Below are 27,112 nucleotides of genomic sequence, written 5' to 3' on the forward strand. Positions count from 1 at the left end.
GCCATACAATGTGCAACACTCTTAAAAAACCCTGTTGCCAGAGTATCAAGGCAGCAAGTGGTGGAATTCAGGTGGTGTATGATGTCAGCCAGGTTCCTATGAGTAATTAGAGAGAATTGTGTCCAGATTTCTCTCATTGGACACAGAGGTGGAATATATCCTGTGTCTACCATTGAAACACTGACTGATTGTCTGATTTTCTCAACTTTGTCGCAGAAATTAGTCTACTCAGTAATGCAGTCAGTCATCGAATTGATGTTTTTTCCATGGAAATCGTCCCAATCTAACACAGTCTCACATTCACACTCACATGTCAACAGCCCTACTTGAGTTTCTAAATGTTGATGATGATGTGACATGGGTCTTTGGTTTTTAATTTAGAAAAACAATTTATGTGTTGCCAGTTATGGGTTTTCTGGCTCGTTGGTCTACTAGTATGATTCTCGCTTAGGGTGCGAGAGGTCCCAGGTTCAATTCCCGGACGAGCCCCAGTAAATTGTAGTTTTCCCCTCCAATAAGCAAAACTCATGGGAATTCAACCAGGCAAGTGCTGTGCCAGAAAGTCCCACCCAGTTCTTCAACCGGTCTATCAAGGTATTATGGTCAACCATGTCAAATGCAGCACTGTGAGACCACGATTGAAATGTTGCCACTATCCGTATTGGAGCGGATGTCATGACGGATTTATCTAGAACTGTCTCAGTGCTAGGATGTGGAAACTTGACTGGAGAACATCAAAACAGTTATTTAATGTTAGGAGTTTGTACACATGTTGAAAAACAGCTTTTTCTATGATTTTACTATGAAAGGGGAGGTTTTATACGGGCCTATAGGTGTTCATAAGTGACATCTCTAGACTGGCACCGAGGAACAATACCTGAAAGCTGAGACTTATTGAAAATGTCTGAAAGCCCTGAGGCCATACAATGTGCAACACTCTTAAAAAACCCTGTTGCCAGAGTATCAAGGCAGCAAGTGGTGGAATTCAGGTGGTGTATGATGTCAGCCAGGTTCCTATGAGTAATTAGAGAGAATTGTGTCCAGATTTCTCTCATTGGACACAGAGGTGGAATATATCCTGTGTCTACCATTGAAACACTGACTGACTGTCTGATTTTCTCAACTTTGTCGCAGAAATTAGTCTACTCGGTAATGCAGTCAGTCATCGAATTGATGTTTTTTCCATGGAGATCGTCCCAATCTAACACAGTCTCACAGTCACACTCACATGTCAACAGCCCTACTTGAGTTTCTAAATGTTGATGATGATGTGACATGGGTCTTTGGTTTTTAATTTAGAAAAACATTTTATGTGTTGCCAGTTATGGGTTTTCTGGCTCGTTGGTCTAGTAGTATGATTCTCGCTTAGGGTGCGAGAGGTCCCGGGTTCAATTCCCGGACGAGCCCCAGTAAATTGTAGTTTTCCCCTCCAATAAGCAAAACTCATGGGAATTCAACCAGGCAAGTGCTGTGCCAGAAAGTCCCACCCAGTTCTTCAACCGGTCTATCAAGGTATTATGGTCAACCATGTCAAATGCAGCACTGTGAGACCACGATTGAAATGTTGCCACTATCCGTATTGGAGCGGATGTCATGACGGATTTATCTAGAACTGTCTCAGTGCTAGGATGTGGAAACTTGACTGGAGAACATCAAAACAGTTATTTAATGTTAGGAGTTTGTACACATGTTGAAAAACAGCTTTTTCTATGATTTTACTATGAAAGGGGAGGTTTTATACGGGCTTATAGGTGTTCATAAGTGACCTCTCTAGACTGGCACCGAGGAACAATACCTGAAAGCTGAGACTTATTGAAAATGTCTGAAAGCCCTGAGGCCATACAATGTGCAACACTCTTAAAAAACCCTGTTGCCAGAGTATCAAGGCAGCAAGTGGTGGAATTCAGGTGGTGTATGATGTCAGCCAGGTTCCTATGAGTAATTAGAGAGAATTGTGTCCAGATTTCTCTCATTGGACACAGAGGTGGAATATATCCTGTGTCTACCATTGAAACACTGACTGACTGTCTGATTTTCTCAACTTTGTCGCAGAAATTAGTCTACTCGGTAATGCAGTCAGTCATCAAATTGATGTTTTTTCCATGGAGATCGTCCCAATCTAACACAGTCTCACAGTCACACTCACATGTCAACAGCCCTACTTGAGTTTCTAAATGTTGATGATGATGTGACATGGGTCTTTGGTTTTTAATTTAGAAAAACATTTTATGTGTTGCCAGTTATGGGTTTTCTGGCTCGTTGGTCTAGTAGTATGATTCTCGCTTAGGGTGCGAGAGGTCCCGGGTTCAATTCCCGGACGAGCCCCAGTAAATTGTAGTTTTCCCCTCCAATAAGCAAAACTCATAGGAATTCAACCAGGCAAGTGCTGTGCCAGAAAGTCCCACCCAGTTCTTCAACCGGTCTATCAAGGTATTATGGTCAACCATGTCAAATGCAGCACTGTGAGACCACGATTGAAATGTTGCCACTATCCGTATTGGAGCGGATGTCATGACGGATTTATCTAGAACTGTCTCAGTGTTGGGATGTGGAAACTTGACTGGAGAACATCAAAACAGTTATTTAATGTTAGGAGTTTGTACACATGTTGAAAAACAGCTTTTTCTATGATTTTACTAAGAAAGGGGAGGTTTTATACAGGCCTATAGGTGTTCATAAGTGACCTCTCTAGACTGGCACCGAGGAACAATACCTGAAAGCTGAGACTTATTGAAAATGTCTGAAAGCCCTGAGGCCATACAATGTGCAACACTCTTAAAAAACCCTGTTGCCAGAGTATCAAGGCAGCAAGTGGTGGAATTCAGGTGGTGTATGATGTCAGCCAGGTTCCTATGAGTAATTAGAGAGAATTGTGTCCAGATTTCTCTCATTGGACACAGAGGTGGAATATATCCTGTGTCTACCATTGAAACACTGACTGACTGTCTGATTTTCTCAACTTTGTCGCAGAAATTAGTCTACTCGGTAATGCAGTCAGTCATCGAATTGATGTTTTTTCCATGGAGATCGTCCCAATCTAACACAGTCTCACAGTCACACTCACATGTCAACAGCCCTACTTGAGTTTCTAAATGTTGATGATGATGTGACATGGGTCTTTGGTTTTTAATTTAGAAAAACATTTTATGTGTTGCCAGTTATGGGTTTTCTGGCTCGTTGGTCTAGTAGTATGATTCTCGCTTAGGGTGCGAGAGGTCCCGGGTTCAATTCCCGGACGAGCCCCAGTAAATTGTAGTTTTCCCCTCCAATAAGCAAAACTCATGGGAATTCAACCAGGCAAGTGCTGTGCCAGAAAGTCCCACCCAGTTCTTCAACCGGTCTATCAAGGTATTATGGTCAACCATGTCAAATGCAGCACTGTGAGACCACGATTGAAATGTTGCCACTATCCGTATTGGAGCGGATGTCATGACGGATTTATCTAGAACTGTCTCAGTGCTAGGATGTGGAAACTTGACTGGAGAACATCAAAACAGTTATTTAATGTTAGGAGTTTGTACACATGTTGAAAAACAGCTTTTTCTATGATTTTACTATGAAAGGGGAGGTTTTATACGGGCCTATAGGTGTTCATAAGTGACCTCTCTAGACTGGCACCGAGGAACAATACCTGAAAGCTGAGACTTATTGAAAATGTCTGAAAGCCCTGAGGCCATACAATGTGCAACACTCTTAAAAAACCCTGTTGCCAGAGTATCAAGGCAGCAAGTGGTGGAATTCAGGTGGTGTATGATGTCAGCCAGGTTCCTATGAGTAATTAGAGAGAATTGTGTCCAGATTTCTCTCATTGGACACAGAGGTGGAATATATCCTGTGTCTACCATTGAAACACTGACTGACTGTCTGATTTTCTCAACTTTGTCGCAGAAATTAGTCTACTCGGTAATGCAGTCAGTCATCGAATTGATGTTTTTTCCATGGAGATCGTCCCAATCTAACACAGTCTCACAGTCACACTCACATGTCAACAGCCCTACTTGAGTTTCTAAATGTTGATGATGATGTGACATGGGTCTTTGGTTTTTAATTTAGAAAAACATTTTATGTGTTGCCAGTTATGGGTTTTCTGGGTCGTTGGTCTAGTAGTATGATTCTCGCTTAGGGTGCGAGAGGTCCCGGGTTCAATTCCCGGACGAGCCCCAGTAAATTGTAGTTTTCCCCTCCAATAAGCAAAACTCATAGGAATTCAACCAGGCAAGTGCTGTGCCAGAAAGTCCCACCCAGTTCTTCAACTGGTCTATCAAGGTATTATGGTCAACCATGTCAAATGCAGGACTGTGAGACCACGATTGAAATGTTGCCACTATCCGTATTGGAGCGGATGTCATGACGGACTTCATCTAGAACTGTCTCAGTGCTAGGATGTGGAAACTTGACTGGAGAACATCAAAACAGTTATTTAATGTTAGGAGTTTGTACACATGTTGAAAAACAGCTTTTTCTATGATTTTACTAAGAAAGGGGAGGTTTTATACGGGCCTATAGGTGTTCATAAGTGACCTCTCTAGACTGGCACCGAGGAACAATACCTGAAAGCTGAGACTTATTGAAAATGTCTGAAAGCCCTGAGGCCATACAATGTGCAACACTCTTAAAAAACCCTGTTGCCAGAGTATCAAGGCAGCAAGTGGTGGAATTCAGGTGGTGTATGATGTCAGCCAGGTTCCTATGAGTAATTAGAGAGAATTGTGTCCAGATTTCTCTCATTGGACACAGAGGTGGAATATATCCTGTGTCTACCATTGAAACACTGACTGACTGTCTGATTTTCTCAACTTTGTTGCAGAAATTAGTCTACTCGGTAATGCAGTCAGTCATCGAATTGATGTTTTTTCCATGGAGATCGTCCCAATCTAACACAGTCTCACAGTCACACTCACATGTCAACAGCCCTACTTGAGTTTCTAAATGTTGATGATGATGTGACATGGGTCTTTGGTTTTTAATTTAGAAAAACATTTTATGTGTTGCCAGTTATGGGTTTTCTGGCTCGTTGGTCTAGTAGTATGATTCTCGCTTAGGGTGCGAGAGGTCCCGGGTTCAATTCCCGGACGAGCCCCAGTAAATTGTAGTTTTCCCCTCCAATAAGCAAAACTCATGGGAATTCAACCAGGCAAGTGCTGTGCCAGAAAGTCCCACCCAGTTCTTCAACCGGTCTATCAAGGTATTATGGTCAACCATGTCAAATACAGCACTGTGAGACCACGATTGAAATGTTGCCACTATCCGTATTGTAGCGGATGTCATGACGGACTTCATCTAGAACTGTCTCAGTGCTAGGATGTGGAAACTTGACTGGAGAAAATCAAAACAGTTATTTAATGTTAGGAGTTTGTACACATGTTGAAAAACAGCTTTTTCTATGATTTTACTAAGAAAGGGGAGGTTTTATACGGGCTTATAGGTGTTCATAAGTGACCTCTCTAGACTGGCACCGAGGAACAATACCTGAAAGCTGGGACTTATTGAAAATGTCTGAAAGCCCTGAGGCCATACAATGTGCAACACTCTTAAAAAACCCTGTTGCCAGAGTATCAAGGCAGCAAGTGGTGGAATTCAGGTGGTGTATGATGTCAGCCAGGTTCCTATGAGTAATTAGAGAGAATTGTGTCCAGATTTCTCTCATTGGACACAGAGGTGGAATATATCCTGTGTCTACCATTGAAACACTGACTGACTGTCTGATTTTCTCAACTTTGTCGCAGAAATTAGTCTACTCGGTAATGCAGTCAGTCATCGAATTGATGTTTTTTCCATGGAGATCGTCCCAATCTAACACAGTCTCACAGTCACACTCACATGTCAACAGCCCTACTTGAGTTTCTAAATGTTGATGATGTGACATGGGTCTTTGGTTTTTAATTTAGAAAAACATCTCATGTGTTGCCAGTTATGGGTTTTCTGGCTCATTGGTCTAGTAGTATGATTCTCGCTTAGGGTGCGAGAGGTCCCGGGTTCAATTCCCGGACGAGCCCCAGTAAATTGTAGTTTTCCCCTCCAATAAGCAAAACTCATGGGAATTCAACCAGGCAAGTGCTGTGCCAGAAAGTCCCACCCAGTTCTTCAACCGGTCTATCAAGGTATTATGGTCAACCATGTCAAATGCAGCACTGTGAGACCACGATTGAAATGTTGCCACTATCCGTATTGGAGCGGATGTCATGACGGACTTCATCTAGAACTGTCTCAGTGCTAGGATGTGGAAACTTGACTGGAGAACATCAAAACAGTTATTTAATGTTAGGAGTTTGTACACATGTTGAAAAACAGCTTTTTCTATGATTTTACTAAGAAAGGGGAGGTTTTATACGGGCCTATAGGTGTTCATAAGTGACCTCTCTAGACTGGCACCGAGGAACAATACCTGAAAGCTGAGACTTATTGAAAATGTCTGAAAGCCCTGAGGCCATACAATGTGCAACACTCTTAAAAAACCCTGTTGCCAGAGTATCAAGGCAGCAAGTGGTGGAATTCAGGTGGTGTATGATGTCAGCCAGGTTCCTATGAGTAATTAGAGAGAATTGTGTCCAGATTTCTCTCATTGGACACAGAGGTGGAATATATCCTGTGTCTACCATTGAAACACTGACTGACTGTCTGATTTTCTCAACTTTGTCGCAGAAATTAGTCTACTCGGTAATGCAGTCAGTCATCGAATTGATGTTTTTTCCATGGAGATCGTCCCAATCTAACACAGTCTCACAGTCACACTCACATGTCAACAGCCCTACTTGAGTTTCTAAATGTTGATGATGATGTGACATGGGTCTTTGGTTTTTAATTTAGAAAAACATTTTATGTGTTGCCAGTTATGGGTTTTCTGGCTCGTTGGTCTAGTAGTATGATTCTCGCTTAGGGTGCGAGAGGTCCCGGGTTCAATTCCCGGACGAGCCCCAGTAAATTGTAGTTTTCCCCTCCAATAAGCAAAACTCATGGGAATTCAACCAGGCAAGTGCTGTGCCAGAAAGTCCCACCCAGTTCTTCAACCGGTCTATCAAGGTATTATGGTCAACCATGTCAAATGCAGCACTGTGAGACCACGATTGAAATGTTGCCACTATCCGTATTGGAGCGGATGTCATGACGGACTTCATCTAGAACTGTCTCAGTGCTAGGATGTGGAAACTTGACTGGAGAAAATCAAAACAGTTATTTAATGTTAGGAGTTTGTACACATGTTGAAAAACAGCTTTTTCTATGATTTTACTAAGAAAGGGGAGGTTTTATACGGGCCTATAGGTGTTTATAAGTGACCTCTCTAGACTGGCACCGAGGAACAATACCTGAAAGCTGAGACTTATTGAAAATGTCTGAAAGCCCTGAGGCCATACAATGTGCAACACTCTTAAAAAACCCTGTTGCCAGAGTATCAAGGCAGCAAGTGGTGGAATTCAGGTGGTGTATGATGTCAGCCAGGTTCCTATGAGTAATTAGAGAGAATTGTGTCCAGATTTCTCTCATTGGACACAGAGGTGGAATATATCCTGTGTCTACCATTGAAACACTGACTGACTGTCTGATTTTCTCAACTTTGTTGCAGAAATTAGTCTACTCGGTAATGCAGTCAGTCATCGAATTGATGTTTTTTCCATGGAGATCGTCCCAATCTAACACAGTCTCACAGTCACACTCACATGTCAACAGCCCTACTTGAGTTTCTAAATGTTGATGATGATGTGACATGGGTCTTTGGTTTTTAATTTAGAAAAACATTTTATGTGTTGCCAGTTATGGGTTTTCTGGCTCGTTGGTCTAGTAGTATGATTCTCGCTTAGGGTGCGAGAGGTCCCGGGTTCAATTCCCGGACGAGCCCCAGTAAATTGTAGTTTTCCCCTCCAATAAGCAAAACTCATGGGAATTCAACCAGGCAAGTGCTGTGCCAGAAAGTCCCACCCAGTTCTTCAACCGGTCTATCAAGGTATTATGGTCAACCATGTCAAATGCAGCACTGTGAGACCACGATTGAAATGTTGCCACTATCCGTATTGGAGCGGATGTCATGACGGACTTCATCTAGAACTGTCTCAGTGCTAGGATGTGGAAACTTGACTGGAGAAAATCAAAACAGTTATTTAATGTTAGGAGTTTGTACACATGTTGAAAAACAGCTTTTTCTATGATTTTACTAAGAAAGGGGAGGTTTTATACGGGCCTATAGGTGTTTATAAGTGACCTCTCTAGACTGGCACCGAGGAACAATACCTGAAAGCTGAGACTTATTGAAAATGTCTGAAAGCCCTGAGGCCATACAATGTGCAACACTCTTAAAAAACCCTGTTGCCAGAGTATCAAGGCAGCAAGTGGTGGAATTCAGGTGGTGTATGATGTCAGCCAGGTTCCTATGAGTAATTAGAGAGAATTGTGTCCAGATTTCTCTCATTGGACACAGAGGTGGAATATATCCTGTGTCTACCATTGAAACACTGACTGATTGTCTGATTTTCTCAACTTTGTCGCAGAAATTAGTCTACTCAGTAATGCAGTCAGTCATCGAATTGATGTTTTTTCCATGGAAATCGTCCCAATCTAACACAGTCTCACATTCACACTCACATGTCAACAGCCCTACTTGAGTTTCTAAATGTTGATGATGATGTGACATGGGTCTTTGGTTTTTAATTTAGAAAAACAATTTATGTGTTGCCAGTTATGGGTTTTCTGGCTCGTTGGTCTACTAGTATGATTCTCGCTTAGGGTGCGAGAGGTCCCAGGTTCAATTCCCGGACGAGCCCCAGTAAATTGTAGTTTTCCCCTCCAATAAGCAAAACTCATGGGAATTCAACCAGGCAAGTGCTGTGCCAGAAAGTCCCACCCAGTTCTTCAACCGGTCTATCAAGGTATTATGGTCAACCATGTCAAATGCAGCACTGTGAGACCACGATTGAAATGTTGCCACTATCCGTATTGGAGCGGATGTCATGACGGATTTATCTAGAACTGTCTCAGTGCTAGGATGTGGAAACTTGACTGGAGAACATCAAAACAGTTATTTAATGTTAGGAGTTTGTACACATGTTGAAAAACAGCTTTTTCTATGATTTTACTATGAAAGGGGAGGTTTTATACGGGCCTATAGGTGTTCATAAGTGACATCTCTAGACTGGCACCGAGGAACAATACCTGAAAGCTGAGACTTATTGAAAATGTCTGAAAGCCCTGAGGCCATACAATGTGCAACACTCTTAAAAAACCCTGTTGCCAGAGTATCAAGGCAGCAAGTGGTGGAATTCAGGTGGTGTATGATGTCAGCCAGGTTCCTATGAGTAATTAGAGAGAATTGTGTCCAGATTTCTCTCATTGGACACAGAGGTGGAATATATCCTGTGTCTACCATTGAAACACTGACTGACTGTCTGATTTTCTCAACTTTGTCGCAGAAATTAGTCTACTCGGTAATGCAGTCAGTCATCGAATTGATGTTTTTTCCATGGAGATCGTCCCAATCTAACACAGTCTCACAGTCACACTCACATGTCAACAGCCCTACTTGAGTTTCTAAATGTTGATGATGATGTGACATGGGTCTTTGGTTTTTAATTTAGAAAAACATTTTATGTGTTGCCAGTTATGGGTTTTCTGGCTCGTTGGTCTAGTAGTATGATTCTCGCTTAGGGTGCGAGAGGTCCCGGGTTCAATTCCCGGACGAGCCCCAGTAAATTGTAGTTTTCCCCTCCAATAAGCAAAACTCATGGGAATTCAACCAGGCAAGTGCTGTGCCAGAAAGTCCCACCCAGTTCTTCAACCGGTCTATCAAGGTATTATGGTCAACCATGTCAAATGCAGCACTGTGAGACCACGATTGAAATGTTGCCACTATCCGTATTGGAGCGGATGTCATGACGGATTTATCTAGAACTGTCTCAGTGCTAGGATGTGGAAACTTGACTGGAGAACATCAAAACAGTTATTTAATGTTAGGAGTTTGTACACATGTTGAAAAACAGCTTTTTCTATGATTTTACTATGAAAGGGGAGGTTTTATACGGGCCTATAGGTGTTCATAAGTGACATCTCTAGACTGGCACCGAGGAACAATACCTGAAAGCTGAGACTTATTGAAAATGTCTGAAAGCCCTGAGGCCATACAATGTGCAACACTCTTAAAAAACCCTGTTGCCAGAGTATCAAGGCAGCAAGTGGTGGAATTCAGGTGGTGTATGATGTCAGCCAGGTTCCTATGAGTAATTAGAGAGAATTGTGTCCAGATTTCTCTCATTGGACACAGAGGTGGAATATATCCTGTGTCTACCATTGAAACACTGACTGACTGTCTGATTTTCTCAACTTTGTTGCAGAAATTAGTCTACTCGGTAATGCAGTCAGTCATCGAATTGATGTTTTTTCCATGGAGATCGTCCCAGTCTAACACAGTCTCACAGTCACACTCACATGTCAACAGCCCTACTTGAGTTTCTAAATGTTGATGATGATGTGACATGGGTCTTTGGTTTTTAATTTAGAAAAACATTTTATGTGTTGCCAGTTATGGGTTTTCTGGCTCGTTGGTCTAGTAGTATGATTCTCGCTTAGGGTGCGAGAGGTCCTGGGTTCAATTCCCGGACGAGCCCCAGTAAATTGTAGTTTTCCCCTCCAATAAGCAAAACTCATGGGAATTCAACCAGGCAAGTGCTGTGCCAGAAAGTCCCACCCAGTTCTTCAACCGGTCTATCAAGGTATTATGGTCAACCATGTCAAATGCAGCACTGTAAGACCACGATTGAAATGTTGCCACTATCCGTATTGGAGCGGATGTCATGACGGATTTATCTAGAACTGTCTCAGTGCTAGGATGTGGAAACTTGACTGGAGAACATCAAAACAGTTATTTAATGTTAGGAGTTTGTACACATGTTGAAAAACAGCTTTTTCTATGATTTTACTATGAAAGGGGAGGTTTTATACGGGCCTATAGGTGTTCATAAGTGACATCTCTAGACTGGCACCGAGGAACAATACCTGAAAGCTGAGACTTATTGAAAATGTCTGAAAGCCCTGAGGCCATACAATGTGCAACACTCTTAAAAAACCCTGTTGCCAGAGTATCAAGGCAGCAAGTGGTGGAATTCAGGTGGTGTATGATGTCAGCCAGGTTCCTATGAGTAATTAGAGAGAATTGTGTCCAGATTTCTCTCATTGGACACAGAGGTGGAATATATCCTGTGTCTACCATTGAAACACTGGCTGACTGTCTGATTTTCTCAACTTTGTCGCAGAAATTAGTCTACTCGGTAATGCAGTCAGTCATCGAATTGATGTTTTTTCCATGGAGATCGTCCCAGTCTAACACAGTCTCACAGTCACACTCACATGTCAACAGCCCTACTTGAGTTTCTAAATGTTGATGATGATGTGACATGGGTCTTTGGTTTTTAATTTAGAAAAACATTTTATGTGTTGCCAGTTATGGGTTTTCTGGCTCGTTGGTCTAGTAGTATGATTCTCGCTTAGGGTGCGAGAGGTCCCGGGTTCAATTCCCGGACGAGCCCCAGTAAATTGTAGTTTTCCCCTCCAATAAGCAAAACTCATGGGAATTCCCACTATCCGTATTGGAGCGGATGTCATGACGGATTTATCTAGAACTGTCTCAGTGCTGGGATGTGGAAACTTGACTGGAGAACATCAAAACAGTTATTTAATGTTAGGAGTTTGTACACATGTTGAAAAACAGCTTTTTCTATGATTTTACTAAGAAAGGGGAGGTTTTATACGGGCCTATAGGTGTTCATAAGTGACCTCTCTAGACTGGCACCGAGTAACAATACCTGAAAGCTGAGACTTATTGAAAATGTCTGAACGCCCTGAGGCCATACAATGTGCAACACTCTTAAAAAACCCTGTTGCCAGAGTATCAAGGCAGCAAGTGGTGGAATTCAGGTGGTGTATGATGTCAGCCAGGTTCCTATGAGTAATTAGAGAGAATTGTGTCCAGATTTCTCTCATTGGACACAGAGGTGGAATATATCCTGTGTCTACCATTGAAACACTGACTGACTGTCTGATTTTCTCAACTTTGTCGCAGAAATTAGTCTACTCGGTAATGCAGTCAGTCATCGAATTGATGTTGTTTCCCTGGAGATCGTCCCAATCTAACACAGTCTCACAGTCACACTCACATGTCAACAGACCTACTTGAGTTTCTAAATGTTGATGATGATGTGACATGGGTCTTTGGTTTTTAATTTAGAAAAACATTTTATGTGTTGCCAGTTATGGGTTTTCTGGCTCGTTGGTCTAGTAGTATGATTCTCGCTTAGGGTGCGAGAGGTCCCGGGTTCAATTCCCGGACGAGCCCCAGTAAATTGTAGTTTTCCCCTCCAATAAGCAAAAGTCATAGGAATTCAACCAGGCAAGTGCTGTGCCAGAAAGTCCCACCCAGTTCTTCAACCGGTCTATCAAGGTATTATGGTCAACCATGTCAAATGCAGCACTGTAAGACCACGATAGAAATGTTGCCACTATCCGTATTGGAGCGGATGTCATGACGGATTTATGTAGAACTGTCTCAGTGCTGGGATGTGGAAACTTGACTGGAGAACATCAAAACAGTTATTTAATGTTAGGAGTTTGTACACATGTTGAAAAACAGCTTTTTCTATGATTTTACTAAGAAAGGGGAGGTTTTATACGGGCTTATAGGTGTTCATAAGTGACTTCTCTAGACTGGCACCGAGGAACAATACCTGAAAGCTGGGACTTATTGAAAATGTCTGAAAGCCCTGAGGCCATACAATGTGCAACACTCTTAAAAAACCCTGTTGCCAGAGTATCAAGGCAGCAAGTGGTGGAATTCAGGTGGTGTATGATGTCAGCCAGGTTCCTATGAGTAATTAGAGAGAATTGTGTCCAGATTTCTCTCATTGGACACAGAGGTGGAATATATCCTGTGTCTACCATTGAAACACTGACTGACTGTCTGATTTTCTCAACTTTGTTGCAGAAATTAGTCTACTCGGTAATGCAGTCAGTCATCGAATTGATGTTTTTTCCATGGAGATCGTCCCAATCTAACACAGTCTCACAGTCACACTCACATGTCAACAGCCCTACTTGAGTTTTTAAATGTTGATGATGATGTGACATGGGTCTTTGGTTTTTAATATAGAAAAACCTTTCATGTGTTGCCAGTTATGGGTTTTCTGGCTCGTTGGTCTAGTAGTATGATTCTCGCTTAGGGTGCGAGAGGTCCCGGGTTCAATTCCCGGACGAGCCCCAGTAAATTGTAGTTTTCCCCTCCAATAAGCAAAAGTCATAGGAATTCAACCAGGCAAGTGCTGTGCCAGAAAGTCCCACCCAGTTCTTCAACCGGTCTATCAAGGTATTATGGTCAACCATGTCAAATGCAGCACTGTAAGACCACGATAGAAATGTTGCCACTATCCGTATTGGAGCGGATGTCATGACGGATTCATGTAGAACTGTCTCAGTGCTGGGATGTGGAAACTTGACTGGAGAACATCAAAACAGTTATTTAATGTTAGGAGTTTGTACACATGTTGAAAAACAGCTTTTTCTATGATTTTACTAAGAAAGGGGAGGTTTTATACGGGCTTATAGGTGTTCATAAGTGACTTCTCTAGACTGGCACCGAGGAACAATACCTGAAAGCTGGGACTTATTGAAAATGTCTGAAAGCCCTGAGGCCATACAATGTGCAACACTCTTAAAAAACCCTGTTGCCAGAGTATCAAGGCAGCAAGTGGTGGAATTCAGGTGGTGTATGATGTCAGCCAGGTTCCTATGAGTAATTAGAGAGAATTGTGTCCAGATTTCTCTCATTGGACACAGAGGTGGAATATATCCTGTGTCTACCATTGAAACACTGACTGACTGTCTGATTTTCTCAACTTTGTTGCAGAAATTAGTCTACTCGGTAATGCAGTCAGTCATCGAATTGATGTTTTTTCCATGGAGATCGTCCCAATCTAACACAGTCTCACAGTCACACTCACATGTCAACAGCCCTACTTGAGTTTTTAAATGTTGATGATGATGTGACATGGGTCTTTGGTTTTTAATATAGAAAAACCTTTCATGTGTTGCCAGTTATGGGTTTTCTGGCTCGTTGGTCTAGTAGTATGATTCTCGCTTAGGGTGCGAGAGGTCCCGGGTTCAATTCCCGGACGAGCCCCAGTAAGTTGTAGTTTTCCCCTCCAATAAGCAAAACTCATAGGAATTCAACCAGGCAGGTGCTGTGCCAGAAAGTCCCACCCAGTTCTTCAACCGGTCTATCAAGGTATTATGGTCAACCATGTCAAATGCAGCACTGTGAGACCACGATTGAAATGTTGCCACTATCCGTATTGGAGCGGATGTCATGACGGACTTCATCTAGAACTGTCTCAGTGTTAGGATGTGGAAACTTGACTGGAGAACATCAAAACAGTTATTTAATGTTAGGAGTTTGTACACATGTTGAAAAACAGCTTTTTCTATGATTTTACTAAGAAAGGGGAGGTTTTATACGGGCCTATAGGTGTTCATAAGTGACCTCTCTAGACTGGCACCGAGGAACAATACCTGAAAGCTGAGACTTATTGAAAATATCTGAAAGCCCTGAGGCCATACAATGTGCAACACTCTTAAAAAACCCTGTTGCCAGAGTATCAAGGCAGCAAGTGGTGGAATTCAGGTGGTGTATGATGTCAGCCGGTTTCCTATGAGTAATTAGAGAGAATTGTGTCCAGATTTCTCTCATTGGACACAGAGGTGGAATATATCCTGTGTCTACCATTGAAACACTGACTGACTGTCTGATTTTCTCAACTTTGTCGCAGAAATTAGTCTACTCGGTAATGCAGTCAGTCATCGAATTGATGTTTTTTCCCTGGAGATCGTCCCAATCTAACACAGTCTCACAGTCACACTCACATGTCAACAGCCCTACTTGAGTTTCTAAATGTTGATGATGTGACATGGGTCTTTGGTTTTTAATTTAGAAAAACATCTCATGTGTTGCCAGTTATGGGTTTTCTGGCTCGTTGGTCTAGTAGTATGATTCTCGCTTAGGGTGCGAGAGGTCCCGGGTTCAATTCCCGGACGAGCCCCAGTAAATTGTAGTTTTCCCCTCCAATAAGCAAAACTCATGGGAATTCAACCAGGCAAGTGCTGTGCCAGAAAGTCCCACCCAGTTCTTCAACCGGTCTATCAAGGTATTATGGTCAACCATGTCAAATGCAGCACTGTGAGACCACGATTGAAATGTTGCCACTATCCGTATTGGAGCGGATGTCATGACGGACTTCATCTAGAACTGTCTCAGTGCTAGGATGTGGAAACTTGACTGGAGAAAATCAAAACATTTATTTAATGTTAGGAGTTTGTACACATGTTGAAAAACAGCTTTTTCTATGATTTTACTAAGAAAGGGGAGGTTTTATACGGGCTTATAGGTGTTCATAAGTGACCTCTCTAGACTGGCACCGAGGAACAATACCTGAAAGCTGGGACTTATTGAAAATGTCTGAAAGCCCTGAGGCCATACAATGTGCAACACTCTTAAAAAACCCTGTTGCCAGAGTATCAAGGCAGCAAGTGGTGGAATTAAGGTGGTGTATGATGTCAGCCAGGTTCCTATGAGTAATTAGAGAGAATTGTGTCCAGATTTCTCTCATTGGACACAGAGGTGGAATATATCCTGTGTCTACCATTGAAACACTGACTGACTGTCTGATTTTCTCAACTTTGTCGCAGAAATTAGTCTACTCGGTAATGCAGTCAGTCATCGAATTGATGTTTTTTCCATGGAGATCTTCCCAATCTAACACAGTCTCACAGTCACACTCACATGTCAACAGCCCTACTTGAGTTTCTAAATGTTGATGATGATGTGACATGGGTCTTTGGTTTTTAATTTAGAAAAACATTTTATGTGTTGCCAGTTATGGGTTTTCTGGCTCGTTGGTCTAGTAGTATGATTCTCGCTTAGGGTGCGAGAGGTCCCGGGTTCAATTCCCGGACGAGCCCCAGTAAATTGTAGTTTTCCCCTCCAATAAGCAAAACTCATGGGAATTCCCACTATCCGTATTGGAGCGGATGTCATGACGGATTTATCTAGAACTGTCTTAGTGCTGGGATGTGGAAACTTGACTGGAGAACATCAAAACAGTTATTTAATGTTAGGAGTTTGTACACATGTTGAAAAACAGCTTTTTCTATGATTTTACTAAGAAAGGGGAGGTTTTATACGGGCCTATAGGTGTTCATAAGTGACCTCTCTAGACTGGCACCGAGGAACAATACCTGAAAGCTGAGACTTATTGAAAATATCTGAAAGCCCTGAGGCCATACAATGTGCAACACTCTTAAAAAACCCTGTTGCCAGAGTATCAAGGCAGCAAGTGGTGGAATTCAGGTGGTGTATGATGTCAGCCAGGTTCCTATGAGTAATTAGAGAGAATTGTGTCCAGATTTCTCTCATTGGACACAGAGGTGGAATATATCCTGTGTCTACCATTGAAACACTGACTGACTGTCTGATTTTCTCAACTTTGTCGCAGAAATTAGTCTACTCGGTAATGCAGTCAGTCATCGAATTGATGTTGTTTCCCTGGAGATCGTCCCAATCTAACACAGTCTCACAGTCACACTCACATGTCAACAGACCTACTTGAGTTTCTAAATGTTGATGATGATGTGACATGGGTCTTTGGTTTTTAATTTAGAAAAACATTTAATGTGTTGCCAGTTATGGGTTTACTGGCTCGTTGGTCTAGTAGTATGATTCTCGCTTAGGGTGCGAGAGGTCCCGGGTTCAATTCCCGGACGAGCCCCAGTAAATTGTAGTTTTCCCCTCCAATAAGCAAAACTCATAGGAATTCAACCAGGCAAGTGCTGTGCCAGAAAGTCCCACCCAGTTCTTCAACCGGTCTATCAAGGTATTATGGTCAACCATGTCAAATGCAGCACTGTGAGACCACGATTGAAATGTTGCCACTATCCGTATTGGAGCGGATGTCATGACGGACTTCATCTAGAACTGTCTCAGTGCTAGGATGTGGAAACTTGACTGGAGAACATCAAAACAGTTATTTAATGTTAGGAGTTTGTACACATGTTGAAAAACAGCTTTTTCTATGATTTTACTAAGAAAGGGGAGGTTTTATACGGGCCTATAGGTGTTCATAAGTGACCTCTCTAGACTGGCACCGAGGAACAATACCTGAAAGCTGAGACTTATTGAAAATGTCTGAAAGCCCTGAGGCCATACAATGTGCAACACTCTTAAAAAACCCTGTTGCCAGAGTATCAAGGCAGCAAGTGGTGGAATTCAGGTGGTGTATGATGTCAGCCGGTTTCCTATTAGTAATTAGAGAGAATTGTGTCCAGATTTCTCTCATTGGACACAGAGGTGGAATATATCCTGTGTCTACCATTGAAACACTGACTGACTGTCTGATTTTCTCAACTTTGTCGCAGAAATTAGTCTACTCGGTAATGCAGTCAGTCATCGAATTGATGTTTTTTCCCTGGAGATCGTCCCAATCTAACACAGTCTCACAGTCACACTCACATGTCAACAGCCCTACTTGAGTTTCTAAATGTTGATGATGTGACATGGGTCTTTGGTTTTTAATTTAGAAAAACATCTCATGTGTTGCCAGTTATGGGTTTTCTGGCTCGTTGGTCTAGTAGTATGATTCTCGCTTAGGGTGCGAGAGGTCCCGGGTTCAATTCCCGGACGAGCCCCAGTAAATTGTAGTTTTCCCCTCCAATAAGCAAAACTCATGGGAATTCAACCAGGCAAGTGCTGTGCCAGAAAGTCCCACCCAGTTCTTCAACCGGTCTATCAAGGTATTATGGTCAACCATGTCAAATGCAGCACTGTGAGACCACGATTGAAATGTTGCCACTATCCGTATTGGAGCGGATGTCATGACGGACTTCATCTAGAACTGTCTCAGTGCTAGGATGTGGAAACTTGACTGGAGAAAATCAAAACATTTATTTAATGTTAGGAGTTTGTACACATGTTGAAAAACAGCTTTTTCTATGATTTTACTAAGAAAGGGGAGGTTTTATACGGGCTTATAGGTGTTCATAAGTGACCTCTCTAGACTGGCACCGAGGAACAATACCTGAAAGCTGGGACTTATTGAAAATGTCTGAAAGCCCTGAGGCCATACAATGTGCAACACTCTTAAAAAACCCTGTTGCCAGAGTATCAAGGCAGCAAGTGGTGGAATTAAGGTGGTGTATGATGTCAGCCAGGTTCCTATGAGTAATTAGAGAGAATTGTGTCCAGATTTCTCTCATTGGACACAGAGGTGGAATATATCCTGTGTCTACCATTGAAACACTGACTGACTGTCTGATTTTCTCAACTTTGTCGCAGAAATTAGTCTACTCGGTAATGCAGTCAGTCATCGAATTGATGTTTTTTCCATGGAGATCGTCCCAATCTAACACAGTCTCACAGTCACACTCACATGTCAACAGCCCTACTTGAGTTTCTAAATGTTGATGATGATGTGACATGGGTCTTTGGTTTTTAATTTAGAAAAACATTTTATGTGTTGCCAGTTATGGGTTTTCAGGATCGTTGGTCTAGTAGTATGATTCTCGCTTAGGGTGCGAGAGGTCCCGGGTTCAATTCCCGGACGAGCCCCAGTAAATTGTAGTTTTCCCCTCCAATAAGCAAAACTCATGGGAATTCCCACTATCCGTATTGGAGCGGATGTCATGACGGATTTATCTAGAACTGTCTCAGTGCTGGGATGTGGAAACTTGACTGGAGAACATCAAAACAGTTATTTAATTTTAGGAGTTTGTACACATGTTGAAAAACAGCTTTTTCTATGATTTTACTAAGAAAGGGGAGGTTTTATACGGGCCTATAGGTGTTCATAAGTGACCTCTCTAGACTGGCACCGAGTAACAATACCTGAAAGCTGAGACTTATTGAAAATGTCTGAACGCCCTGAGGCCATACAATGTGCAACACTCTTAAAAAACCCTGTTGCCAGAGTATCAAGGCAGCAAGTGGTGGAATTCAGGTGGTGTATGATGTCAGCCAGGTTCCTATGAGTAATTAGAGAGAATTGTGTCCAGATTTCTCTCATTGGACACAGAGGTGGAATATATCCTGTGTCTACCATTGAAACACTGACTGACTGTCTGATTTTCTCAACTTTGTCGCAGAAATTAGTCTACTCGGTAATGCAGTCAGTCATCGAATTGATGTTGTTTCCCTGGAGATCGTCCCAATCTAACACAGTCTCACAGTCACACTCACATGTCAACAGACCTACTTGAGTTTCTAAATGTTGATGATGATGTGACATGGGTCTTTGGTTTTTAATTTAGAAAAACATTTTATGTGTTGCCAGTTATGGGTTTTCTGGCTCGTTGGTCTAGTAGTATGATTCTCGCTTAGGGTGCGAGAGGTCCCGGGTTCAATTCCCGGACGAGCCCCAGTAAATTGTAGTTTTCCCCTCCAATAAGCAAAAGTCATAGGAATTCAACCAGGCAAGTGCTGTGCCAGAAAGTCCCACCCAGTTCTTCAACCGGTCTATCAAGGTATTATGGTCAACCATGTCAAATGCAGCACTGTGAGACCACGATAGAAATGTTGCCACTATCCGTATTGGAGCGGATGTCATGACGGATTTATGTAGAACTGTCTCAGTGCTGGGATGTGGAAACTTGACTGGAGAACATCAAAACAGTTATTTAATGTTAGGAGTTTGTACACATGTTGAAAAACAGCTTTTTCTATGATTTTACTAAGAAAGGGGAGGTTTTATACGGGCTTATAGGTGTTCATAAGTGACTTCTCTAGACTGGCACCGAGGAACAATACCTGAAAGCTGAGACTTATTGAAAATGTCTGAAAGCCCTGAGGCCATACAATGTGCAACACTCTTAAAAAACCCTGTTGCCAGAGTATCAAGGCAGCAAGTGGTGGAATTCAGGTGGTGTATGATGTCAGCCAGGTTCCTATGAGTAATTAGAGAGAATTGTGTCCAGATTTCTCTCATTGGACACAGAGGTGGAATATATCCTGTGTCTACCATTGAAACACTGACTGACTGTCTGATTTTCTCAACTTTGTCGCAGAAATTAGTCTACTCGGTAATGCAGTCAGTCATCGAATTGATGTTTTTTCCATGGAGATCGTCCCAATCTAACACAGTCTCACAGTCACACTCACATGTCAACAGCCCTACTTGAGTTTCTAAATGTTGATGATGATGTGACATGGGTCTTTGGTTTTTAATTTAGAAAAACATTTTATGTGTTGCCAGTTATGGGTTTTCTGGCTCGTTGGTCTAGTAGTATGATTCTCGCTTAGGGTGCGAGAGGTCCCGGGTTCAATTCCCGGACGAGCCCCAGTAAATTGTAGTTTTCCCCTCCAATAAGCAAAACTCATAGGAATTCAACCAGGCAAGTGCTGTGCCAGAAAGTCCCACCCAGTTCTTCAACCGGTCTATCAAGGTATTATGGTCAACCATGTCAAATGCAGCACTGTGAGACCACGATTGAAATGTTGCCACTATCCGTATTGGAGCGGATGTCATGACGGATTTATCTAGAACTGTCTCAGTGTTGGGATGTGGAAACTTGACTGGAGAACATCAAAACAGTTATTTAATGTTAGGAGTTTGTACACATGTTGAAAAACAGCTTTTTCTATGATTTTACTAAGAAAGGGGAGGTTTTATACGGGCCTATAGGTGTTCATAAGTGACCTCTCTAGAATGGCACCGAGGAACAATACCTGAAAGCTGAGACTTATTGAAAATGTCCGAAAGCCCTGAGGCCATACAATGTGCAACACTCTTAAAAAACCCTGTTGCCAGAGTATCAAGGCAGCAAGTGGTGGAATTCAGGTGGTGTATGATGTCAGCCAGGTTCCTATGAGTAATTAGAGAGAATTGTGTCCAGATTTCTCTCATTGGACACAGAGGTGGAATATATCCTGTGTCTACCATTGAAACACTGACTGACTGTCTGATTTTCTCAACTTTGTCGCAGAAATTAGTCTACTCGGTAATGCAGTCAGTCATCGAATTGATGTTGTTTCCCTGGAGATCGTCCCAATCTAACACAGTCTCACAGTCACACTCACATGTCAACAGACCTACTTGAGTTTCTAAATGTTGATGATGATGTGACATGGGTCTTTGGTTTTTAATTTAGAAAAACATTGAATGTGTTGCCAGTTATGGGTTTTCTGGCTCGTTGGTCTAGTAGTATGATTCTCGCTTAGGGTGCGAGAGGTCCTGGGTTCAATTCCCAGACGAGCCCCAGTAAATTGTAGTTTTCCCCTCCAATTAGCAAAACTCATAGGAATTCAACCAGGCAAGTGCTGTGCCAGAAAGTCCCACCCAGTTCTTCAACCGGTCTGTCAAGGTATTATGGTCAACCATGTCAAATGCAGCACTGTGAGACCACGATTGAAATATTGCCACTATCCGTATTGGAGCGGATGTCATGACGGATTTATCTAGAACTGTCTCAGTGTTGGGATGTGGAAACTTGACTGGAGAACATCAAAACAGTTATTTAATGTTAGGAGTTTGTACACATGTTGAAAAACAGCTTTTTCTATGATTTTACTAAGAAAGGGGAGGTTTTATACGGGCCTATAGGTGTTCATAAGTGACCTCTCTAGACTGGCACCGAGGAACAATACCTGAAAGCTGAGACTTATTGAAAATGTCTGAAAGCCCTGAGGCCATACAATGTGCAACACTCTTAAAAAACCCTGTTGCCAGAGTATCAAGGCAGCAAGTGGTGGAATTCAGGTGGTGTATGATGTCAGCCAGGTTCCTATGAGTAATTAGAGAGAATTGTGTCCAGATTTCTCTCATTGGACACAGAGGTGGAATATATCCTGTGTCTACCATTGAAACACTGACTGACTGTCTGATTTTCTCAACTTTGTCGCAGAAATTAGTCTACTCGGTAATGCAGTCAGTCATCGAATTGATGTTTTTTCCATGGAGATCGTCCCAATCTAACACAGTCTCACAGTCACACTCACATGTCAACAGCCCTACTTGAGTTTCTAAATGTTGATGATGATGTGACATGGGTCTTTGGTTTTTAATTTAGAAAAACATTTTATGTGTTGCCAGTTATGGGTTTTCTGGCTCGTTGGTCTAGTAGTATGATTCTCGCTTAGGGTGCGAGAGGTCCCGGGTTCAATTCCCGGACGAGCCCCAGTAAATTGTAGTTTTCCCCTCCAATAAGCAAAACTCATAGGAATTCAACCAGGCAAGTGCTGTGCCAGAAAGTCCCACCCAGTTCTTCAACCGGTCTATCAAGGTATTATGGTCAACCATGTCAAATGCAGCTTTGTGAGACCACGATTGAAATGTTGCCACTATCCGTATTGGAGTGGATGTCATGACGGATTTATCTAGAACTGTCTCAGTGCTGGGATGTAGAAACTTGACTGGAGAACATCAAAACAGTTATTTAATGTTAGGAGTTTGTACACATGTTGAAAAACAGCTTTTTCTATGATTTTACTATGAAAGGGGAGGTTTTATACGGGCCTATAGGTGTTCATAAGTGACCTCTCTAGACTGGCACCGAGGAACAATACCTGAAAGCTGAGACTTATTGAAAATGTCTGAAAGCCCTGAGGCCATACAATGTGCAACACTCTTAAAAAACCCTGTTGCCAGAGTATCAAGGCAGCAAGTGGTGGAATTCAGGTGGTGTATGATGTCAGCCAGGTTCCTATGAGTAATTAGAGAGAATTGTGTCCAGATTTCTCTCATTGGACACAGAGGTGGAATATATCCTGTGTCTACCATTGAAACACTGACTGACTGTCTGATTTTCTCAACTTTGTCGCAGAAATTAGTCTACTCGGTAATGCAGTCAGTCATCGAATTGATGTTGTTTCCCTGGAGATCGTCCCAATCTAACACAGTCTCACAGTCACACTCACATGTCAACAGCCCTACTTGAGTTTCTAAATGTTGATGATGATGTGACATGGGTCTTTGGTTTTTAATTTAGAAAAACATTTCATGTGTTGCCAGTTATGGGTTTTCTGGCTCGTTGGTCTAGTAGTATGATTCTCGCTTAGGGTGCGAGACGTCCCGGATTCAATTCCCGGACGAGCCCCAGTAAATTGTAGTTTTCCCCTCCAATAAGCAAAACTCATAGGAATTCAACCAGGCAAGTGCTGTGCCAGAAAGTCCCACCCAGTTCTTCAACCGGTCTATCAAGGTATTATGGTCAACCATGTCAAATGCAGCTTTGTCAGACCACGATTGAAATGTTGCCACTATCCGTATTGGAGCGGATGTCATGACGGATTTATCTAGAACTGTCTCAGTGTTGGGATGTGGAAACTTGACTGGAGAACATCAAAACAGTTATTTAATGTTAGGAGTTTGTACACATGTTGAAAAACAGCTTTTTCTATGATTTTACTAAGAAAGGGGAGGTTTTATACGGGCCTATAGGTGTTCATAAGTGACCTCTCTAGACTGGCACCGAGGAACAATACCTGAAAGCTGAGACTTATTGAAAATGTCTGAAAGCCCTGAGGCCATACAATGTGCAACACTCTTAAAAAACCCTGTTGCCAGAGTATCAAGGCAGCAAGTGGTGGAATTCAGGTGGTGTATGATGTCAGCCAGGTTCCTATGAGTAATTAGAGAGAATTGTGTCCAGATTTCTCTCATTGGACACAGAGGTGGAATATATCCTGTGTCTACCATTGAAACACTGACTGACTGTCTGATTTTCTCAACTTTGTCGCAGAAATTTGTCTACTCGGTAATGCAGTCAGTCATCGAATTGATGTTTTTTCCATGGAGATCGTCCCAATCTAACACAGTCTCACAGTCACACTCACATGTCAACAGCCCTACTTGAGTTTCTAAATGTTGATGATGATGTGACATGGGTCTTTGGTTTTTAATTTAGAAAAACATTTTATGTGTTGCCAGTTATGGGTTTTCTGGCTCGTTGGTCTAGTAGTATGATTCTCGCTTAGGGTGCGAGAGGTCCCGGGTTCAATTCCCGGACGAGCCCCAGTAAATTGTAGTTTTCCCCTCAAATAAGCAAAACTCATAGGAATTCAACCAGGCAAGTGCTGTGCCAGAAAGTCCAACCCAGTTCTTCAACCGGTCTATCAAGGTATTATGGTCAACCATGTCAAATGCAGCTTTGTCAGACCACGATTGAAATGTTGCCACTATCCGTATTGGAGTGGATGTCATGACGGATTTATCTAGAACTGTCTCAGTGCTGGGATGTAGAAACTTGACTGGAGAACATCAAAACAGTTATTTAATGTTAGGAGTTTGTACACATGTTGAAAAACAGCTTTTTCTATGATTTTACTATGAAAGGGGAGGTTTTATACGGGCCTATAGGTGTTCATAAGTGACCTCTCTAGACTGGCACCGAGGAACAATACCTGAAAGCTGAGACTTATTGAAAATGTCTGAAAGCCCTGAGGCCATACAATGTGCAACACTCTTAAAAAACCCTGTTGCCAGAGTATCAAGGCAGCAAGTGGTGGAATTCAGGTGGTGTATGATGTCAGCCAGGTTCCTATGAGTAATTAGAGAGAATTGTGTCCAGATTTCTCTCATTGGACACAGAGGTGGAATATATCCTGTGTCTACCATTGAAACACTGACTGACTGTCTGATTTTCTCAACTTTGTCGCAGAAATTAGTCTACTCAGTAATGCAGTCAGTCATCGAATTGATGTTTTTTCCATGGAGATCGTCCCAATCTAACACAGTCTCACATTCACACTCACATGTCAACAGCCCTACTTGAGTTTCTAAATGTTGATGATGATGTGACATGGGTCTTTGGTTGTTAATTTAGAAAAACATTTCATGTGTTGCCAGTTATGGGTTTTCTGGCTCGTTGGTCTAGTAGTATGATTCTCGCTTAGGGTGCGAGAGGTCCTGGGTTCAATTCCCGGACGAGCCCCAGTAAATTGTAGTTTTCCCCTCCAATAAGCAAAACTCATGGGAATTCAACCAGGCAAGTGCTGTGCCAGAAAGTCCCACCCAGTTCTTCAACCGGTCTATCAAGGTATTATGGTCAACCATGTCAAATGCAGCACTGTGAGACCATGATTGAAATGTTGCCACTATCCGTATTGGAGCGGATGTCATGACGGACTTCATCTAGAACTGTCTCAGTGCTAGGATGTGGAAACTTGACTGGAGAACATCAAAACAGTTATTTAATGTTAGGAGTTTGTACACATGTTGAAAAACAGCTTTTTCTATGATTTTACTAAGAAAGGGGAGGTTTTATACGGGCCTATAGGTGTTCATAAGTGACCTCTCTAGACTGGCACCGAGGAACAATACCTGAAAGCTGAGACTTATTGAAAATGTCTGAAAGCCCTGAGGCCATACAATGTGCAACACTCTTAAAAAACCCTGTTGCCAGAGTATCAAGGCAGCAAGTGGTGGAATTCAGGTGGTGTATGATGTCAGCCAGGTTCCTATGAGTAATTAGAGAGAATTGTGTCCAGATTTCTCTCATTGGACACAGAGGTGGAATATATCCTGTGTCTACCATTGAAACACTGACTGACTGTCTGATTTTCTCAACTTTGTCGCAGAAATTAGTCTACTCGGTAATGCAGTCAGTCATCGAATTGATGTTGTTTCCCTGGAGATCGTCCCAATCTAACACAGTCTCACAGTCACACTCACATGTCAACAGCCCTACTTGAGTTTCTAAATGTTGATGATGATGTGACATGGGTCTTTGGTTTTTAATTTAGAAAAACATTTCATGTGTTGCCAGTTATGGGTTTTCTGGCTCGTTGGTCTAGTAGTATGATTCTCGCTTAGGGTGCGAGACGTCCCGGATTCAATTCCCGGACGAGCCCCAGTAAATTGTAGTTTTCCCCTCCAATAAGCAAAACTCATAGGAATTCAACCAGGCAAGTGCTGTGCCAGAAAGTCCCACCCAGTTCTTCAACCGGTCTATCAAGGTATTATGGTCAACCATGTCAAATGCAGCTTTGTCAGACCACGATTGAAATGTTGCCACTATCCGTATTGGAGCGGATGTCATGACGGATTTATCTAGAACTGTCTCAGTGTTGGGATGTGGAAACTTGACTGGAGAACATCAAAACAGTTATTTAATGTTAGGAGTTTGTACACATGTTGAAAAACAGCTTTTTCTATGATTTTACTAAGAAAGTGGATGTTTTATACGGGCCTATAGCTGTTCATAAGTGACTTCTCTAGACTGGCACAGAGGAACAATACCTGAAAGCTGAGACTTATTCAAAATGTCTGAAAGCCCTGAGGCCATACAATGTGCAACACTCTTAAAAAACCCTGTTGCCAGAGTATCAAGGCAGCAAGTGGTGGAATTCAGGTGGTGTATGATGTCAGCCAGGTTCCTATGAGTAATTAGAGAGAATTGTGTCCAGATTTCTCTCATTGGACACAGAGGTGGAATATATCCTGTGTCTACCATTGAAACACTGACTGACTGTCTGATTTTCTCAACTTTGTCGCAGAAATTTGTCTACTCGGTAATGCAGTCAGTCATCGAATTGATGTTTTTTCCATGGAGATCGTCCCAATCTAACACAGTCTCACAGTCACACTCACATGTCAACAGCCCTACTTGAGTTTCTAAATGTTGATGATGATGTGACATGGGTCTTTGGTTTTTAATTTAGAAAAACATTTTATGTGTTGCCAGTTATGGGTTTTCTGGCTCGTTGGTCTAGTAGTATGATTCTCGCTTAGGGTGCGAGAGGTCCCGGGTTCAATTCCCGGACGAGCCCCAGTAAATTGTAGTTTTCCCCTCCAATAAGCAAAACTCATAGGAATTCAACCAGGCAAGTGCTGTGCCAGAAAGTCCCACCCAGTTCTTCAACCGGTCTATCAAGGTATTATGGTCAACCATGTCAAATGCAGCACTGTGAGACCACGATTGAAATGTTGCCACTATCCGTATTGGAGCGGATGTCATGACGGATTTATCTAGAACTGTCTCATTGCTGGGATGTGGAAACTTGACTGGAGAACATCAAAACAGTTATTTAATGTTAGGAGTTTGTACACATGTTGAAAAACAGCTTTTTCTATGATTTTACTATGAAAGGGGAGGTTTTATACGG

The 27,112-nt window shown here is 42.3% G+C and overlaps 24 non-coding genes across 24 annotated transcripts; all 24 read left to right on the top strand.

Moving 5' to 3' along the window:
• Positions 1-1,335: 1,335 nt before the first annotated feature.
• trnap-agg (transfer RNA proline (anticodon AGG)) lies at positions 1,336-1,407 on the top strand. The gene has a single exon. It is a non-coding gene; the product is annotated as a tRNA-Pro (tRNA).
• Positions 1,408-2,253: 846 nt separating this feature from the next.
• trnap-agg (transfer RNA proline (anticodon AGG)) lies at positions 2,254-2,325 on the top strand. Its single transcript has one exon. It is a non-coding gene; the product is annotated as a tRNA-Pro (tRNA).
• An 846-nt stretch (positions 2,326-3,171) lies between these two features.
• Positions 3,172-3,243, top strand: trnap-agg (transfer RNA proline (anticodon AGG)). The gene has a single exon. It is a non-coding gene; the product is annotated as a tRNA-Pro (tRNA).
• Positions 3,244-4,089: 846 nt separating this feature from the next.
• On the top strand, positions 4,090-4,161 carry trnap-agg (transfer RNA proline (anticodon AGG)). Its single transcript has one exon. It is a non-coding gene; the product is annotated as a tRNA-Pro (tRNA).
• Positions 4,162-5,008: 847 nt separating this feature from the next.
• trnap-agg (transfer RNA proline (anticodon AGG)) lies at positions 5,009-5,080 on the top strand. Its single transcript has one exon. It is a non-coding gene; the product is annotated as a tRNA-Pro (tRNA).
• A 1,763-nt stretch (positions 5,081-6,843) lies between these two features.
• Positions 6,844-6,915, top strand: trnap-agg (transfer RNA proline (anticodon AGG)). Its single transcript has one exon. It is a non-coding gene; the product is annotated as a tRNA-Pro (tRNA).
• An 847-nt stretch (positions 6,916-7,762) lies between these two features.
• trnap-agg (transfer RNA proline (anticodon AGG)) lies at positions 7,763-7,834 on the top strand. The gene has a single exon. It is a non-coding gene; the product is annotated as a tRNA-Pro (tRNA).
• Positions 7,835-9,599: 1,765 nt separating this feature from the next.
• On the top strand, positions 9,600-9,671 carry trnap-agg (transfer RNA proline (anticodon AGG)). Its single transcript has one exon. It is a non-coding gene; the product is annotated as a tRNA-Pro (tRNA).
• An 846-nt stretch (positions 9,672-10,517) lies between these two features.
• On the top strand, positions 10,518-10,589 carry trnap-agg (transfer RNA proline (anticodon AGG)). The gene has a single exon. It is a non-coding gene; the product is annotated as a tRNA-Pro (tRNA).
• Positions 10,590-11,435: 846 nt separating this feature from the next.
• Positions 11,436-11,507, top strand: trnap-agg (transfer RNA proline (anticodon AGG)). Its single transcript has one exon. It is a non-coding gene; the product is annotated as a tRNA-Pro (tRNA).
• A 734-nt stretch (positions 11,508-12,241) lies between these two features.
• On the top strand, positions 12,242-12,313 carry trnap-agg (transfer RNA proline (anticodon AGG)). The gene has a single exon. It is a non-coding gene; the product is annotated as a tRNA-Pro (tRNA).
• An 846-nt stretch (positions 12,314-13,159) lies between these two features.
• Positions 13,160-13,231, top strand: trnap-agg (transfer RNA proline (anticodon AGG)). Its single transcript has one exon. It is a non-coding gene; the product is annotated as a tRNA-Pro (tRNA).
• Positions 13,232-14,077: 846 nt separating this feature from the next.
• trnap-agg (transfer RNA proline (anticodon AGG)) lies at positions 14,078-14,149 on the top strand. The gene has a single exon. It is a non-coding gene; the product is annotated as a tRNA-Pro (tRNA).
• An 844-nt stretch (positions 14,150-14,993) lies between these two features.
• Positions 14,994-15,065, top strand: trnap-agg (transfer RNA proline (anticodon AGG)). Its single transcript has one exon. It is a non-coding gene; the product is annotated as a tRNA-Pro (tRNA).
• Positions 15,066-15,912: 847 nt separating this feature from the next.
• Positions 15,913-15,984, top strand: trnap-agg (transfer RNA proline (anticodon AGG)). The gene has a single exon. It is a non-coding gene; the product is annotated as a tRNA-Pro (tRNA).
• A 734-nt stretch (positions 15,985-16,718) lies between these two features.
• On the top strand, positions 16,719-16,790 carry trnap-agg (transfer RNA proline (anticodon AGG)). The gene has a single exon. It is a non-coding gene; the product is annotated as a tRNA-Pro (tRNA).
• Positions 16,791-17,634: 844 nt separating this feature from the next.
• trnap-agg (transfer RNA proline (anticodon AGG)) lies at positions 17,635-17,706 on the top strand. Its single transcript has one exon. It is a non-coding gene; the product is annotated as a tRNA-Pro (tRNA).
• A 1,653-nt stretch (positions 17,707-19,359) lies between these two features.
• trnap-agg (transfer RNA proline (anticodon AGG)) lies at positions 19,360-19,431 on the top strand. The gene has a single exon. It is a non-coding gene; the product is annotated as a tRNA-Pro (tRNA).
• An 846-nt stretch (positions 19,432-20,277) lies between these two features.
• Positions 20,278-20,349, top strand: trnap-agg (transfer RNA proline (anticodon AGG)). The gene has a single exon. It is a non-coding gene; the product is annotated as a tRNA-Pro (tRNA).
• An 846-nt stretch (positions 20,350-21,195) lies between these two features.
• On the top strand, positions 21,196-21,267 carry trnap-agg (transfer RNA proline (anticodon AGG)). Its single transcript has one exon. It is a non-coding gene; the product is annotated as a tRNA-Pro (tRNA).
• Positions 21,268-22,113: 846 nt separating this feature from the next.
• trnap-agg (transfer RNA proline (anticodon AGG)) lies at positions 22,114-22,185 on the top strand. Its single transcript has one exon. It is a non-coding gene; the product is annotated as a tRNA-Pro (tRNA).
• Positions 22,186-23,949: 1,764 nt separating this feature from the next.
• trnap-agg (transfer RNA proline (anticodon AGG)) lies at positions 23,950-24,021 on the top strand. The gene has a single exon. It is a non-coding gene; the product is annotated as a tRNA-Pro (tRNA).
• An 846-nt stretch (positions 24,022-24,867) lies between these two features.
• On the top strand, positions 24,868-24,939 carry trnap-agg (transfer RNA proline (anticodon AGG)). Its single transcript has one exon. It is a non-coding gene; the product is annotated as a tRNA-Pro (tRNA).
• A 1,765-nt stretch (positions 24,940-26,704) lies between these two features.
• On the top strand, positions 26,705-26,776 carry trnap-agg (transfer RNA proline (anticodon AGG)). The gene has a single exon. It is a non-coding gene; the product is annotated as a tRNA-Pro (tRNA).
• The last annotated feature ends 336 nt before the right edge of the window (positions 26,777-27,112 follow it).

The sequence above is a fragment of the Cololabis saira genome, chromosome 4, assembly GCF_033807715.1.
Source record: "Cololabis saira isolate AMF1-May2022 chromosome 4, fColSai1.1, whole genome shotgun sequence".
Classification (NCBI taxonomy): Eukaryota; Metazoa; Chordata; class Actinopteri; order Beloniformes; family Belonidae; genus Cololabis; species Cololabis saira.